The 15,364-nt window shown below is 39.8% G+C and overlaps 1 protein-coding gene across 1 annotated transcript in view; it reads left to right on the top strand.

Annotated features, from left to right (window-relative positions):
• Positions 1-7,654: 7,654 nt before the first annotated feature.
• Positions 7,655-15,364, top strand: part of LOC149083568 (uncharacterized) — a 59,402-nt gene continuing 51,692 nt past the window's right edge. Inside the window, exon 1 of the mRNA XM_089234087.1 lies at positions 7,655-7,959. The gene's annotated coding sequence lies outside the window, so the exon portion shown is untranslated. The remainder of the gene's footprint in view (positions 7,960-15,364) is intronic.

Genomic DNA, 15,364 nt, shown 5'->3' with positions numbered 1-15,364 from the left:
TGATGAAGTTTTGAGGCATGAAATTACGCGATTTAATGACGACTGCTTTATACGTGTACGAGAGTGATGGCTGAAATGTTTTCAAGATGATCTTCATAACCACAATGCAATACTTATCATACCCTCGTCACCATCCAAAGCGCTCACCATCCATCCTAGTCGTCGTGGAACCGTCTACTAGCTCATTCAACAGCTAGCCCATATTTTTGGACCTTCTCCTCTACTCTTACTCACTATTGATGAAGCGACGCATGAATCCGTTGTGACAAACCATGTCTATATTATCATTCTATTTCTCTGTATTTCATTTCTACGTTACCATTTGCTTTTCCTTAATAAAATCAGCCATTTTTTGCCATTTCCATATTTCGCTCATGTTTTTCGCCTAATACAGAGAGAATTAATAATCAAGGGCTATCTGGTGTGTGTGTGTGTGCGCGCGCACGTGCGTGCAATGAAAATGAATGTGCCAAGACTCATTTTAACACGTTAACTATATAATAAGGTTTTTCAGCACATCAAGTCTTGCTACTTGGCCGACTAATTAGGGTGGATTCACATCTGCATACACACACCATATCGTGTCAGACACGGCAAACATTCTTCAACATAAAACCAATGAACGTATTTCATATCTACCGTATCGTAGCTGCGGAGACAGACATATTTATGTTAAAGAATATTTACCATGTCTGACGCAACACGATGAGTGTCTGTAGTGTGAATCCACGGCACCGTAAAGAGAAAAAATGTTTACTCGTAGACACAAGGACCTATTGTTTTTTCTTTCTTTCTTTCTTGTCAATTATTATGACCCCCATCCCCCCGGTCACATTGCATTGTTGGATACCCTTTCTTCAAAGGGGCCCACCAGTTTCAATTTCGTTTAAAATGGCCTGGAATATACACCATGTAAGTAAGAGCCCACCTCAATGTTTTTTTTAATTCGGCAATCCTCCGTGGTAATTATTTGATGAGCATTCCATGTGAGGACAAAGTATTGATGACCCTGTTTAAGTCAACGAGACCTCAAAAGGGTTCATTCGCAGTTTACGGTAAAGGGAAGAGGCGAGAGGCTTGTGGGAACTCCGAACATGTCCGAATGAGCATGCGTGATGTTGGTGAAGGAAATTTCTTTGGATGAGATGGCGACTTATCACCAAACGCCAGGATTGATTTACGATTTATAAAGGATTTCGCTTTTCTATTAGCATAAGGATTCACCAGGGGGACGCGATGGGCCCCCAGCCCTCATGGGGAATATATGGCCCGCACAAGGGCCAGGCATCCCCTTAAAATTTTTATTCTGGTTCTGGTTCTGGTATTAGCATAACCATTCGCTGCTAGCAAGGGCAGACAGAAGGAGCAAACGGATCACGATGTCTGGACGCTTAATATTACTTTTGAGTACAAGTGAACCTGGTTACGTGTCAGCATTAAAAATGAACCGTATTCAACTTGTGCAATGGTTTGAAAAAAAAATCAGGAAAAAGAAGAAATCAGAAATTGTCGAAGAAACGAAGATGGAGAAGGAAAGGGGAAAAAGTTTCTTAGTGTCACATGAGCATGATTCAAACCAGTGATTTTCGAAATGAGACTCCTACGCTCTTCTTCCTGCACCAGCAGCACAGAAACGATTTCAGGTTTAACTAAATACTGATATCAGTTGTAAAACAACTGCTGATCACCAACAAAAACTTTGTAATCAATTAAAAGTCACCAGAAAAAATGTTAGCGGCAACTAGTAATAGCAGATAATCACACGCATGCTCATTCGGACACGTTCAGTGTTCCCCACGCGAGCTCCTTTTAAGGAAGAGCACCCTTTCGACGCCTCATTGTGTCACATATTTCCAGGTGGGCTACATGCCCAAGTATTGTAGCATACCAAAGTACATATACAGTAGATACATGTCCGTTATAAGTACGTACATACCCGATTGTATGCACGTGGCAAAGTCTCAAAATATACGGGCCTATTTGAAATCTGAATGCTTGTTTGCTGCATTGTGCTTTGGAAACAAATTTCGTGCAGCCAGAATTCTAGAATTAGTTACAAATTTTTGCAGCAGATGGTGCAGTCTTCAAAAAAATAAAATATGATATCTCCTATATACAGGGTGCTCCAGTTAATGTGATCACATCGGGTGTTTGGTTTTTTGATACCAAATACCAGTAACCAATTGATGCATCATACGTGGCTGAATTATACATTTTTAATAATAAATATAAATATATTTTTTATAATAAATATTCGAAAGAAATCCAAAAGTTAATAAGATGACCATATGTCCCGTTTGATCGAACAGGACGTACGAAAACGGAACCAACTGAGTTTTTTCTCTCACACGAAACTGGTTAGAAAATGCTCAATCTCGTACCGTTTTCTTTTTTCATATTGTTCTAAAACAGGATATTTTGGCTTTGGGCTGAAATCCCGACGTTTATTGTATATTATCACAATGGAACCCCGTTTATGCGACTTTCGGAAGACCGAACCAAAACATTCTATAAATGCGAAAGTCGCACACCTGAAACATTCAAAAGAGTTTACCAACCCCCCTCCCCCACTCTCAACAGACATGCACAATATTATAAAATGCAATGCGTGTTTAATTGCACCTCCATTTCTGTTATAAAATAAATTACAATCATACTTGAGGAGAAAAAAAAGCAAAAAAAAAGAAATTTCAAAATCGCATTTAAGTCACTTAGGCCCCTTTTCACACGGAGCGGATGCGGAGAGGGAAACCAAATTTAAAGTTTATCATTTTTGTCGCACCACACACGCGATCGGGATCTGCAATATATTGTTGATTGCAATAAATGCAGAAAGTCGTTTTTTATACTCACTGAGATGTTTGTGCGCTAACCCTTCGGTGTGGAAATCCCTACGGCAGCAGTTGTTTCTCTGCGGTCATGTAGCCCATTTCTGTTGTACCCCCCACGTCAGGAAAGTTACTGAATAGAGCGAATGGAGTATCGAATTCGCAAAAGTTCTAAACATCCTTTGGTACTACTTTAGGTGAGTATCTTATCGACCTGGGCTACCATGCATATTATATCTTCATAATAACTAATAAAATTAGCAGTGCAGCAGTACGTGAGTACATTTTTACTCTGTTTGCCTTTTCTCTCCCAGCCACCTCGTTGGGCATTTTTCCTGTTGTGGCCTTGTATTTGTACATCTCGATCATTCATATAGTTCTCCTTTGCAAGATAAAATAAAAATAAACGAAAGTTTAAAGTTACCCTGCGCCGTCTTCACACAAGAGCCCACCCTAAGGAGCACAAGAGGATTCGTGACAGTGGGATTTGGTGCTACGATTTTTATTTGGGAAAAAAGCAGGAGGTTATGATCAGGTATTTTTTCAGCTATTAAAATTAGGGACCCCAGAATGTAACTTTGCCCGGGAACCCACCAAATGTGCTGTTAAGACGGCACTGTCTGTATCCTCCAAATGTTTATAACGTACTTTTCCCAACTCTTCAACCATTACAGTTTCAATTAATGCGCATTTAAAAAAAAAATGTCGTTGGTGTCCTCTACTTTGTACTTGAAAGACTAATTTCTGAATTGATACATATTTTGTGAATATTTTTACCTGTCATTTTCAACAAATTCATAATTCATATCGCTAGTTATTATTTTAATAAAATTTGTTGTTGCATTAATGCAATCAAATATCGGTTAACGTAATTTTTTTGTATATTGTTTTGGTTGTTAGTTTTGGTTTCAGTATTTGTACATACCAAACAGTTTTGTTATATTATAGAGGGTGGTAACTATCGACCGCCCAATAATTACACACGTGATTCCTTGTGAAAAACTAATATGGAAAAGTTTTTAACATTTTTCGATCGGACGAATATTAAGTGAGTTATAAGCTTTTAAAATTTTGTGACGTGTCATTTTTCTAACGGTCAGTTATATGCCAAACACCGAACCAATCCCATTAGAAGTCAAGTTCGGCCTTCTTCCTTCCGCCCTTGGTTTTCAATTTTCGAAATTTGAGAATTTTTTATCACCATGTCTTTATAATATGGTTTTGAGTAGATCCTACTGTTTCATACGCACATTCATAACATAAATGAGATGCCGTAAAAATTGCAAACTGTAATTGTTAAACTGTAATAGTGACAATATTTGTAACAGTGATCGATTTCATTCATTATATTTGTTGTGTTACTCAGTTTTAATTGTGTTGCAGAATTTCAATCAAAAGTTGTGATGCAACATGCGAATCTTCCAGAATTTCTGAATTGGAACTGGAAAAAAAATCTCATCTTAAAATTGTTGGAGATGATTTATTCATTTAAGGGGTGCCATGACCCCTAAAGTCGAATTTTCAAACATGACTTTAAAAAATATTTCATTCAATCGTGAAAATCAGATGCAAAATATTATTATGAAAGTATGAAATTTTGCAGAAATATTTATATGGCATTTCTTAGTGAAATGAATCTCGAACTTCGACGTTTGATCATCCGTGAGAATTTTACGAATTTTAATGTTTGAAAAATGTACAAATTTTCAAAAACATGAGAAAATACTTAATATTTGTTTCAAAAAATACTAGGGTCAACTTCGAAATCCGAAATTCATTTTACTAAACATGGCGAGTAACACATTTGAGCAAAATTTCAGAATTTTCGGTGTGGCAGTAGCTTTTTTTTAATCTTATTATGTATGAACTCAAAAACATCTGCGACCTTATAAAATCGTAATAATTAACACCCATTTAAAAATTTGAAAAGTATGCACACAAAACAACAAAAGATGGAAAAGTAACTGGTATACTTTCTCGAATGCATAGGGTTTTATCATTGCGCAGTTTAAAAAAACGCCAAGTTATGCATTTGGTGTACGTTTGGGGAATTTGGCCGGATTTTTAAGTGACGTCATCAATTTTTAAAGCGTTATAACTCATTAATTATGGGTCAGATCAAAAAACGGAAAACACTTCTCCATATTAGTTTTCACAAGGAATCACGTGTGTAATTATTGGGCGGTCAATAGTTATCACCCTGTATAGCGTCCCCTATCTTTGACTTTAAATACGACTTTTTCGGATTTCACAACATGAATTGTGGTCTTTTTTTTCACTTTCTCTATTTTTTTATCTTTTTTTTTCCTTTCCAACAAATCAGTTTCTCAATAATGTACGCACAATACTTGATTATTTCGATAAGTTTTTTCCCTATTATAAAATAACCGGATACAACGAAAAATCGGTTAATACGATGTTCCTTCTGCTTTCACGAGCCTGAACCATTGGAATAACGTTTGAAAACTTGATTACTTTTGCAATGTATTTTGTAATGCCTATTTTTAATGTTTTGAATGCGCGTAAGAACCAGAACAGAACAAATTTATTGCCCGAGGCATGTAAAAATTCCCACCGGGCATCCATATTTTTTTTTTCAGGATCGGGAAATTTTCGGAATAACTAGAAGCCTTAATTTCTACTTGGATGATTTTTTCGAAACGACTTTCTTTCACTTTTCTTCTAGCGTCATTGTACATTATTTGGTTATGAGCTAGTTCTGAATTGGAAATTCGTTGTACCATTTTCATTGGCAGACCTATACTCTCTAAATGCACAGAGTTCCCCGCCCTCTGCAGATAACACTGAAAACATTGGGGGATCATTCTGAAAGGACCATATGTGGCCGTCTTTCAAACAATTAAAACCAGTTTCTTTGGAGTTCGCTGCATCTGTGTATGTTATTAGAAACGAACAATAAGTAAATCACCTATCCCAGTTGCCCATGTTGGTTAGTCTCCAGTTAGTCTCCTAATTTCATCTTACCTACACCAAGTTGGGCATATACACCTGAACCTGAGGACTCGTGGTGCTTGCCCCCCCCCTCCCCCCCAATAAATTTTGTAAGAGAGCTGAATTCATGGATGTACAGTGTAATTTTATTTTTAAAGTTTGGAGAGAGAGAGAGAGAGAATTTCTTAAATTTTATAAAAAGTGTTCACGTACCACTCCTGATACCACGGCGTGCCACTTGTGACACGAGTGCCGCGAGTTGGCCTCTCCGGGCTTCAAACAGATTTCGTATATTGTTCATAATTCTGTGCTTTCGCAGAAATTTACTTATTTTTATAGACTTTTTCTCTTTTTTTGTTGATTTTTTTCTTATGAATGCATTTCAAGAGTATTGTCTTTTTTTTTTTGTAATTATTTCTCAATGTCATTCATTTTTAATTCAATTTTTATTCACGTGCTTGGTTTATGTTTTTATGTAATTTGTCTTTCTGATCTCTTTCCAATTGTAATTGTATGTTTACCGGGACGTAATTGGATAAATAAAATAGATTTTGAAATTACGTCTGAATTCAATTAAAGCCATTCCAGTTGAGACGTTTGCATGGTTTCATAGAAACTTTGTTTGGCGACTGCAGAACAAAATATAAACAAACATAATGTACATCATTGCAACGAACATTATGAAAATACGGTATTTTATTTTAGTTTTCCTAGACTACAGTAATACGTGTTGCAAACTTTGTAACTAATCTCGAAATTTCACTTGAATTTAATATTAATTCATGCCACGCTAGGCAGATCATATTTTCTCGAGCCAAATACGGGAAAATACCAAACACAGCCAGTTATCGCTAAAAATGATGCCAAAGTTTGAAAACAATGATTTGCATCATAGGCAAAGTTGCCAGCTATTGCATAAATCAAAGAAAAATCGCTAATGAAGCTCTACTGTAAATTTCAATAGATTAAAATGAAATCTACGAAACAAAACTTTCAAGCATGGCAAGCATGTACGGTGAATATTTCTATTTATAAATGTAATTAAAATGTAATTAAAACGTAATTTATGAGTTGAAAAATTATTTAAATTCGTTATTTACACAGAGAATAAAAAAATCAAGTGGGCTTCGTTGAAATTACGTGAAAAAACGGCACATTTTTACAATAAAGTCGGTCAAAGTTAAGCGAAAATGTGGGAATATCCCGGGAAAATCGGGACATATGGTTACTGTAGGTCACTGGGGCAACAGGGCACTGCCCCAGGGTCCCGAGTGGAATGGGAGAACCTATCTAAAACCACTTATACTTATTTTGTATAGCAATAGTAACCCTTTCGGGGGGGGCCTTCAAGAAAAGTCCCGTTGCACCAAGAAGACACGATACGGTCCTGTGTTTAACTGTAAAATTACTAGCTTCCCAAAGCAAAATGTAACAAACTGTGCATTTTTATCAATCGTAGTTCATTTTTTTTTAAATTCTTATTTGAAACGAGACGGTCGATTATGGGACACCTTGTATTGGCAAAGTTTTTCCAGCATAGCCCACGTCTTTGACCACCTGCTTATATTTCTTCGTTGAGACAGAGCGGCTGGTCATGTTCTGGTTAGGAGGTGGGGAGGACACTCTGTATTTGTGCAGTTATTGAATTAGTAACGGAATTGTGGTTCAAAACAACTCGAGGAACCTCTTGGGAATTTTTCAGACAATCAATTTTCAAAAACCTTGAATAGCAGTAGGCTCTTGATTAACAAAAAAAAAAATCGATATGAACCAACGACGTTCAACTGGTTTAAAAATAAAAATAGCTCCGCAGCTAACGATAGATGTCGCCACAATGTCACATCTTGGAAACTCGGCCAGGTGCCGCTCCCAATACATAACACAGATGCCGCTTGTAGATCAAGAACCGCAAAAGTCTGTTGCCAGTGTTACGCTGAACCACAAAGAAGCGAGAAGACTCTGGAACCAAATTGTTGGTTCGCGTGACGACAAGCCATATCTTTGATATGCAACAACAGCTAGTGGAGCGCATATATCTCCAGAAATGGACATTGTAAGGATCATGCGGCGCCTCTAAGTGATTGGATTCCACACAATATTCCCCGTTGACAGAAGAAAAAAAAAACCACCAGTGTCTTCCATTTGTGATTGATTGATGATTGGATCTTTCTTTGATCGGGTAAGTTGGACATTTTTCTTTTCCATTTGGAAAATGTTTTAGGGGCTCTTATACTGATATCTCCTATACATTGGAACCCCCCGATAACGGGCGATTTTCTGCATTCCGCGGTCCAGTTTTTGACCGTTATCGAGAGGTCCCACTGTACTGGAGTTCCAGGATAACATTATTTGGAACATTGAAAGAAAATATTTACATGAAAATATCGATTTTGTACATGTTTTCCTGGATTTCTTTGCGTTTCGACGTTTTTTTTTTTTTTTGACGTATGAAATTCATTGGCGGGGCCGCTCCTTTGGCTGCAGGGGCACTAAGGCATATTGGCATTGCCGATGTGCATCAATCAGGGGTTCTTAACTTTTGGTGTTCAACGGACACTTTGTGAAAATGAGCACTTTGTCAGATGGCCCCCGTTACCAATAAGGTGAAGGCCACGGACTCCTGCACCAACTAATATTCAGCACAAAATATTGTAGCCACAATAAATAAATTGATGGTTTCCTCACGGACCCCTGAAACCAGGGCTGTTTTAAGAGCATCATGCCCTTTCCCCAGGGCCAAATGATTTTTGAGACCACACCTGGGAAATTCTAGAAAATTTCAACCAGTTTTTATTTTTGTAAGGCCTGCCTCTTCTCTGGAGGTCGGGTGGCTGTACCGGGTGGACCCTTGTATTAAGACGGCACTGCCTGAAACTTCATTGATAATTTTTGTCGCACCACGGTCATTTTCTGCACACGAGGGCTAATTAGACCGGGACCTACAATTTATTACCGATTCCAAACGGCAGGCTTGTTTTTTATACTCATCGAGAGGTTGGTGCGCTAACCCCTCGATGGGGGACTCCCTGCGGTAGCAATTTTTTCTGTGGTCATATGTCGTCGTTTCTGTTGTATCCCTGTGTCAGGAAAGTTTTTTTCTGACAAGGATGAACCGAGTATCGAACTCGCGACACCTCTAACCATCCTTTGGTACTTTAGGCGACTGGGCTACCGTGTCTAAGGCAGTGTTTCTCAAAGTGTGCGCTGCGGCTGATAACGGTATCGCTAACCTATATCAGGGACGTCGCGACCCAGATGGAGATATCTATTTCTGTGTTTATTTAAGCTTCGAAGTGGTTCTTTTATTAGTGGAAAACTACTAAACTTCTCTGGGTAGCCACAGATGAATTGGGAAAGGAAGCAGCAGATGACAAAAGTTTGACAACCTCTGTCCTAAGGGGTCCCTTAGCAGTCCGAACAAGGGGACAGTGTTCCTGCGTAGTTATGCGCCTGATCAAAGATGTCTAAATTCTTGTGAACAACTCAATCTTTCGGAAAGGAAGAGTGAAAACGACAGGCCATCAACATTCTTAAATACGTTGCGTTATCATTGTTAATTTGAAAGGAAGATGGCGACACTTTCTATTCTCTAAAGGTATCTGAATTGGTGTTTTTCTCCCCTCTTTAAAATGGTACGCTAGAAGCAGCTGGGGGGGGGGGGATCTTGGTGATGTGTTCCAGAGCAATGTGGAAATAAGAATGAAAATAAAACGAGTGACAATGGAATACCAGGAAAGGGTCCTTCGTTCCCTCGGTTTTCGTCCACGGGTTCTCCCTTTAAAAAAGTAATCATTTTAAAATACTTCTGTAGATAGGCCTACACCCGACTTTTAAGCTTTAACTAATGAAGTATTTCTCACTCATTGGAGGGGCGGTTCACAAATATTCCCATGTTCGCAGCACCCTTGGAAATTTCAAAGTAACTTTAACGCTAGTGTTGTTTTGAAATTTGGACAACTTCCGAACACAAAGAAAAACTCAACTTTGGGGGTTACCGCAAAAATACTTCATAATCTCGGCTCGGGGGGGGGGGGGAGAAAGACTATAAACACCCCACCCTTTTCGTACGTCTATGCTTTCCAGCGCATTATGGAGTTTCTATCAACTTGTCTAGCCACGTGGTCACACACAGTGTATATTAAAGTACATTTCAATGCAATAGCGTACGCAGGTTTTTCCCCGGGAAAGGTTTTTCAACTGTTTTTTCCTCCCAGATGGGGGGGGGGGTGTTTTAACTGCAAAAATACAAAATAATTTTGTCTCGGGGGGTGGGGGGTTGCTTACGCATATTGTACAATGATTCCTACCCAATGTTTCATGGAACCTTCAGGATTCCTCAAGATTAAGCAACGAATTAATGCTGCCGACTCATATTTGATTACAGCATAGATAATCAGAACAAAGTATATCGTGGGTAGAATTCAATGTTGTCTTCGAAATATCTGATTAGTTTTTGTGTTTTGAAATATCAACATATTAACTTTTTGATAAAATTCGGCGTAATATATGTCTAAATGCTTAATGATCAACGTCCATGCATTGTAAAAAAGCAGTACGATAAAAAAAAAAAAAAAACGAGATGTTTTTGACGAATGTGTGAGGTGTCATCCAGAAGGAATGCTACACTAATCTCGGCCTCAATAATCGCACGATGTTACTAATTGTCAACTCCTTGTCAACTATTGTCAACTCCTTCCAAGAATGAATCACCGAAAAACACGGGGAATTAATTGAAACGCTAAACTCTGAGAAAAATTGGTCTGTTCCGTAGAATACGAAGCTATTAAACAAACCTACACAATAAATCGCCTATTCTTACGCATTAATCTGCTGGCTTCACGCCTGCCTCTGGCCGACTTTTGACTGAGATGAAAACTTTTCAGTCAAAACATGTTATTAAGACAAGAAAACTTTCAACTGTATGTGGGCTCTTCAATGCCGAAATGAGAGGGTTTTAAGAACCCGAAATAAAGCGGATCAAGTTAGACGAGATAGCTCGAGATTGCCGCTGTAAGGGTTAAAATACGAGCAAACGGGGGATTTCTGTATGTATCGATAAGTCAAGACAAAGAATTTTCAGCTAATTCCCTTCAAACATATGGTGTGAGTATAATGTATGGAGAATCCCAAGTTAGTTGTATATGGCCTAGTCCAGTGGTTCTCAACCTCGGGCCGCCTTTTGCGGTCCTGTGATATTGTAGGTGGGGGGGGGGGGGAGCCATGGGTTGAAATAAGATTAGTAAGATTAATAATATAGGGGCCTACATATCCGGTACTATATGATTTTCAAATGTAAGTATATAAGCCATTACTTCGAACCAAGTATAGGGTATTACAGTCCCCCCCCCCTATTCGCTTTCCCCCCCCCCTCTTTATTGGAATTTATTTTTTTCAACAATCGTAAATCGTCATTCATGTGTTTTGTTTACAAAATTTGAGATGTGTATGTTTAGGATGGCTCTCCAGAGCACCACTATTCCCGGGGACCTGGTGTTGACACGGCCATGCAAAAGCCCACACAAAAAGGAAGCTTACTGAACATTTTTCCAGCACGGCAATTCAACGTGACACTGAGCTGGAAATGTGTTTGAGAGCGGTTGGAAGAGCACAAGAAGCAATTTACTGCGCTACCCTGGCCACCGAATTCCTCAGACTTGAATCCAATAGAGTAAAAATGGGATGAGCTCAATCGAGCTCTTCATTCTACAGTCGCTCCCCCCCCCCCCATTCGCGGTTTTTTCCCCCTTTATTGGAATTTATTTTTTTCAACAATCATAAATCGTCATTCATGTGTTTTGTTTACAAAATTTGAGATTACTGTCATCATTAGAGCCGTGGCAGCTCCCAAGAGAGAAACAGTCACCTCCGGTTGGATTAACCTTTGGCTACAATGTGCGCTAAAAGACACAATGTGACGATTGGTGAGGTGTATACGAAGCGACGAACATGAAGCATTCCTTTATTTTGCATTAACATGCGAAACTCACTATCCTTCACCATGAAGGTTAAAATCGAACTCCTCGAGAATATCTTCTCTCGATACAACTTAAATCTCACATGTCTCGTGAATAAAAGTATTACTGTACATCCTCGTTAACAGCTTGCCTGTTATATACTCCCCCTCTGGTTTCGCGGACGTCCCGGCAAGGAACCAGCAATAGGCGTTGTTGGAAGTTGTTCAGTGTTCTTGTTAGTTCCAACTTTGAGTGGTCGTCCCTTCTTTCGTGATGGCACTACGGATACAGCATCCGATTTCGCACATGGTGTGAGAGCAGAAGTACGATATACGCTGACAGAGACACCCGATTTGGCCGGATCAGCGACTATTTACCTCGTAGGCGATCTCTGGGCTAGCATAGGGTACGGTCCATCTCGTTGTGGCGTGAACTTTGTCGACAAGTTCTTCCTTCGAGAACTCTGTCTGGAACCGTTGTCAACATAACCTTTGCGTTCATCCCGTTTTTGTTCCACCTTCTGCTTCACAGAAACTCTTGTAAGGCTTCGCATGGGAGTCAACCTGTTTTCACGACTTCTTTGGGCATGGCTGCGACCTTCTGATCGACGCGCGTTAGGGTTTTGATCAGAATATTTAAAGCCGCTCCCACTACGTTTATCGTTCCCCTCTCTAGCACTGCTTATACTTGTTTGGGTCTTTGACTCACGGAAGCTATTGCTAGACGTTATTGTTTGGCTTGGCATTTTACAACGATGCCGTATGTGATAATATCCTGGACTGCGTCGCCTGGCACCGGAAAGTTCGACTCGTTCGTTCCTGCGGAAACGTAAGTCTAGTACTTGCCTGCCTGTTGGAGTAACTCGTGGTTGCCCTTGCACCGATTGGTGATTAAAGCTTCTTGCTGATCGGTGGATTTCGCTATGGACAACAGGACGTGGATAGTTAGGAACGCGACCTGTTTCGTTCCTAGACGGATCCCACCGCTGGGGTTCGGATGTCATATCACCATGGTGAACTTCGCCTTCGGGAGTGTCCCCTCCCCCTGGACTGAAAAAATTTTCATTATTTTTCCACGACCTGTTCAGCACTTGTTTCCGTTGCTCTCCTTCAACTTGTTATAGTTGGCAAGAATTCAAGTTAACATGCTCTACTACATGTTGAACAGTTTTAATCGGAGACTCGTTCACAAAGTGGAATCGCTTCCGAGTATTTTCCCCGAAGAACCATTGCCTTCGCTGGAGATCCAACACAATACCACTACCCAGACTCTAGAAAATCGATTCCCAAAAGAGTTCGGTTACCGACGATTCCAGGAAGAACTATAAATTTCGTTAATACAATGCAGAGTATCACTTGCGATACAGTGCGTAGCACCGCTGTCGGCACAGGCAGTTCCCACTTTGCCATTTACATGAATTTTTAACAATGCTACGGGTTTTGTTACAGAAGAGCATAGATTCAGTTCCAACTGACCAAACTGAGCGGTTGTCGCTGTCATTTCGGGATTACAGGTCGGACACTGCGCCCTCTCTAATTACCCCCGGATATCCACATCCATAGCAGCTTACAGGTCGCTGTTCATCCAGGCTGATCATGGGAAGTGTCTGTTCATCTGCAGGAATCACTGGTTTTGATGACGTCCATGGATATTTCCTCGGTGTTTGCTTTCGACGACCCTCGACATCGTACTGCTGGTTGAATTTCTTTGCGAAAGTACTCCTGGCATCTTCATACGCGTCGAGTTTCTCCGCTAGTTCCGATGGGGAGATCAACATGGCCCATACATCGATGAAATGTTCTTTTACTTGTGGAGGACACTTCTTCTTCATCTGATCAGCTATGACTAGATTAATCAAGTCCTCGAATGTTGTAACCTTAACTTCTGTTAACCACCCTTCAAGATACGTTTTCAACTCAAAATAAAAGTCACGCCATGAACTCTCCGAGTTCTTCCGATGCTCTACAAAAAGTTGTCGAAATATGTCCGCATGTATCTTAAATCGCTTTAACAGCAGTTCTTTGGCATACTGATAGTCCTTGAACTTCTCGTCAGGCTCCCTGGCACAGATCCTAGCCACCTCCTTCGGTAGGCTATTGATGAGATACTTAATCCACAATTCTTCCGGAATCTGGTGTAATCCCATGTGTGGTTCGAACAGGACCAGGAACAATGAAATGTCATCTGATGATTCAAAACGCGGAACTGACACTTGAAAGTCCCAATTTGTCACAGCCGGTCGAACGGAGACATGAATGCATTAATGTAGGAGGAAACCCGTAGTCTCTGCGACAGATCTCGTCGTCGCAAGAATCCTTGTTGCAGCGGACAAGATCAATGCGATACCAGGAGTCTGCGCAGTGGCATCAGAGAATTGGTGTTCCGGTAATAAACTATGAATAGTAAGAAGCGTACCATATTTCCTTCATAAAAAAGCGGAAATCGGGATCCATATGGACCATGGCCAATCATCGCCAAAAAAATTGTCAAAGATGAGTAAGGTTACCAATTATAGCCAAGTAGGTTATCAGAGGAAAGTCAGAACGTCAATGGGGAAAAATCGACAATGGAGGGGAAATAGGGTACCACCGCAAGACACAGTAGTATAAAATCTAATTCACTAAAAAAGACACGTTGGGAGATGAATATGGTGACTATATGACCAGTATTTGACATTCCCTTATTATCCCGTAATATTGGCCATCCCAACTGTCATTACAGCCTATTTGAATTATTATTCTTTGCCGAAATCAGGGATTGATTGAACCATATAAAACAAATATTGATGTTTCTTGGCCCGCATAGTATCGTTATTTATAAATTATACATGAGATATTATCGATTTGCCATTTTAAAGTGATTTTATCATTAACTGACAACTTCGTTTACCTTTAGTATTATTTTTATCGACAACTGACCATTTATTATATTTCATACCCCGATTCCCCTCGTATTTTTCGCGGGAAATATGATCAGCTTAAAGATAAATGTATTTCGAGACTGTCCGGTGAAATACGGGTCATAAGGTGACCTAATAAAGGCGTCAAATGTCCCCAAACTAAACATGGCGGTGAAATACCTTTATGTTTTACATGAGTGATATATAACAGTTTTAGAGCACTTAAGTGGCCCGCAGTGCAGTTCCGCGTCATTCAGTTGCCCGCGGCACGTTCCTAGATTTCTTAAGTGCTCCGCGGAATATTTACGGATCATTTCAGTGACGCGCGGTACAGTTGCACAGCACTTAAGCGGCCCACGACACATTTCCAGATCACCTAAAGGGGATCCGCGGAGCATTTGGAGATCATTAAAGTGGCTCTATAGGTATCTTACTAATAGATGGGAATATTAGTACTGGTGCCCACAAACAAAGGAAAGATTTCTCCTCGTTTTTGTCTCACTCAGTAAAGATGTCATTAAGAATATTTCATATTTTTACAAAGAGTGATTGATGACGTAAGCATCATTCAAACCCTCCCTCCCCCCTAGTCATCAAATGTCGGCAAATCAGAACCCCCCCCCCCCATCGATGCTGACGTAATACTTGAATGTGACCCCCAAAGAACAAAAGTACACACTATGTTTTAAAATCATATAATTTTACAATGGATGGATCTATATATATATATA

Source organism: Pholcus phalangioides, unplaced genomic scaffold (assembly GCF_987345545.1).
Source record: "Pholcus phalangioides strain wild (caught in Gottingen) unplaced genomic scaffold, Ppha-v1.0 ptg000008l_1, whole genome shotgun sequence".
NCBI classification, from domain to species: Eukaryota; Metazoa; Arthropoda; class Arachnida; order Araneae; family Pholcidae; genus Pholcus; species Pholcus phalangioides.
This window is presented reverse-complemented; position numbering and strand designations above follow the sequence as displayed.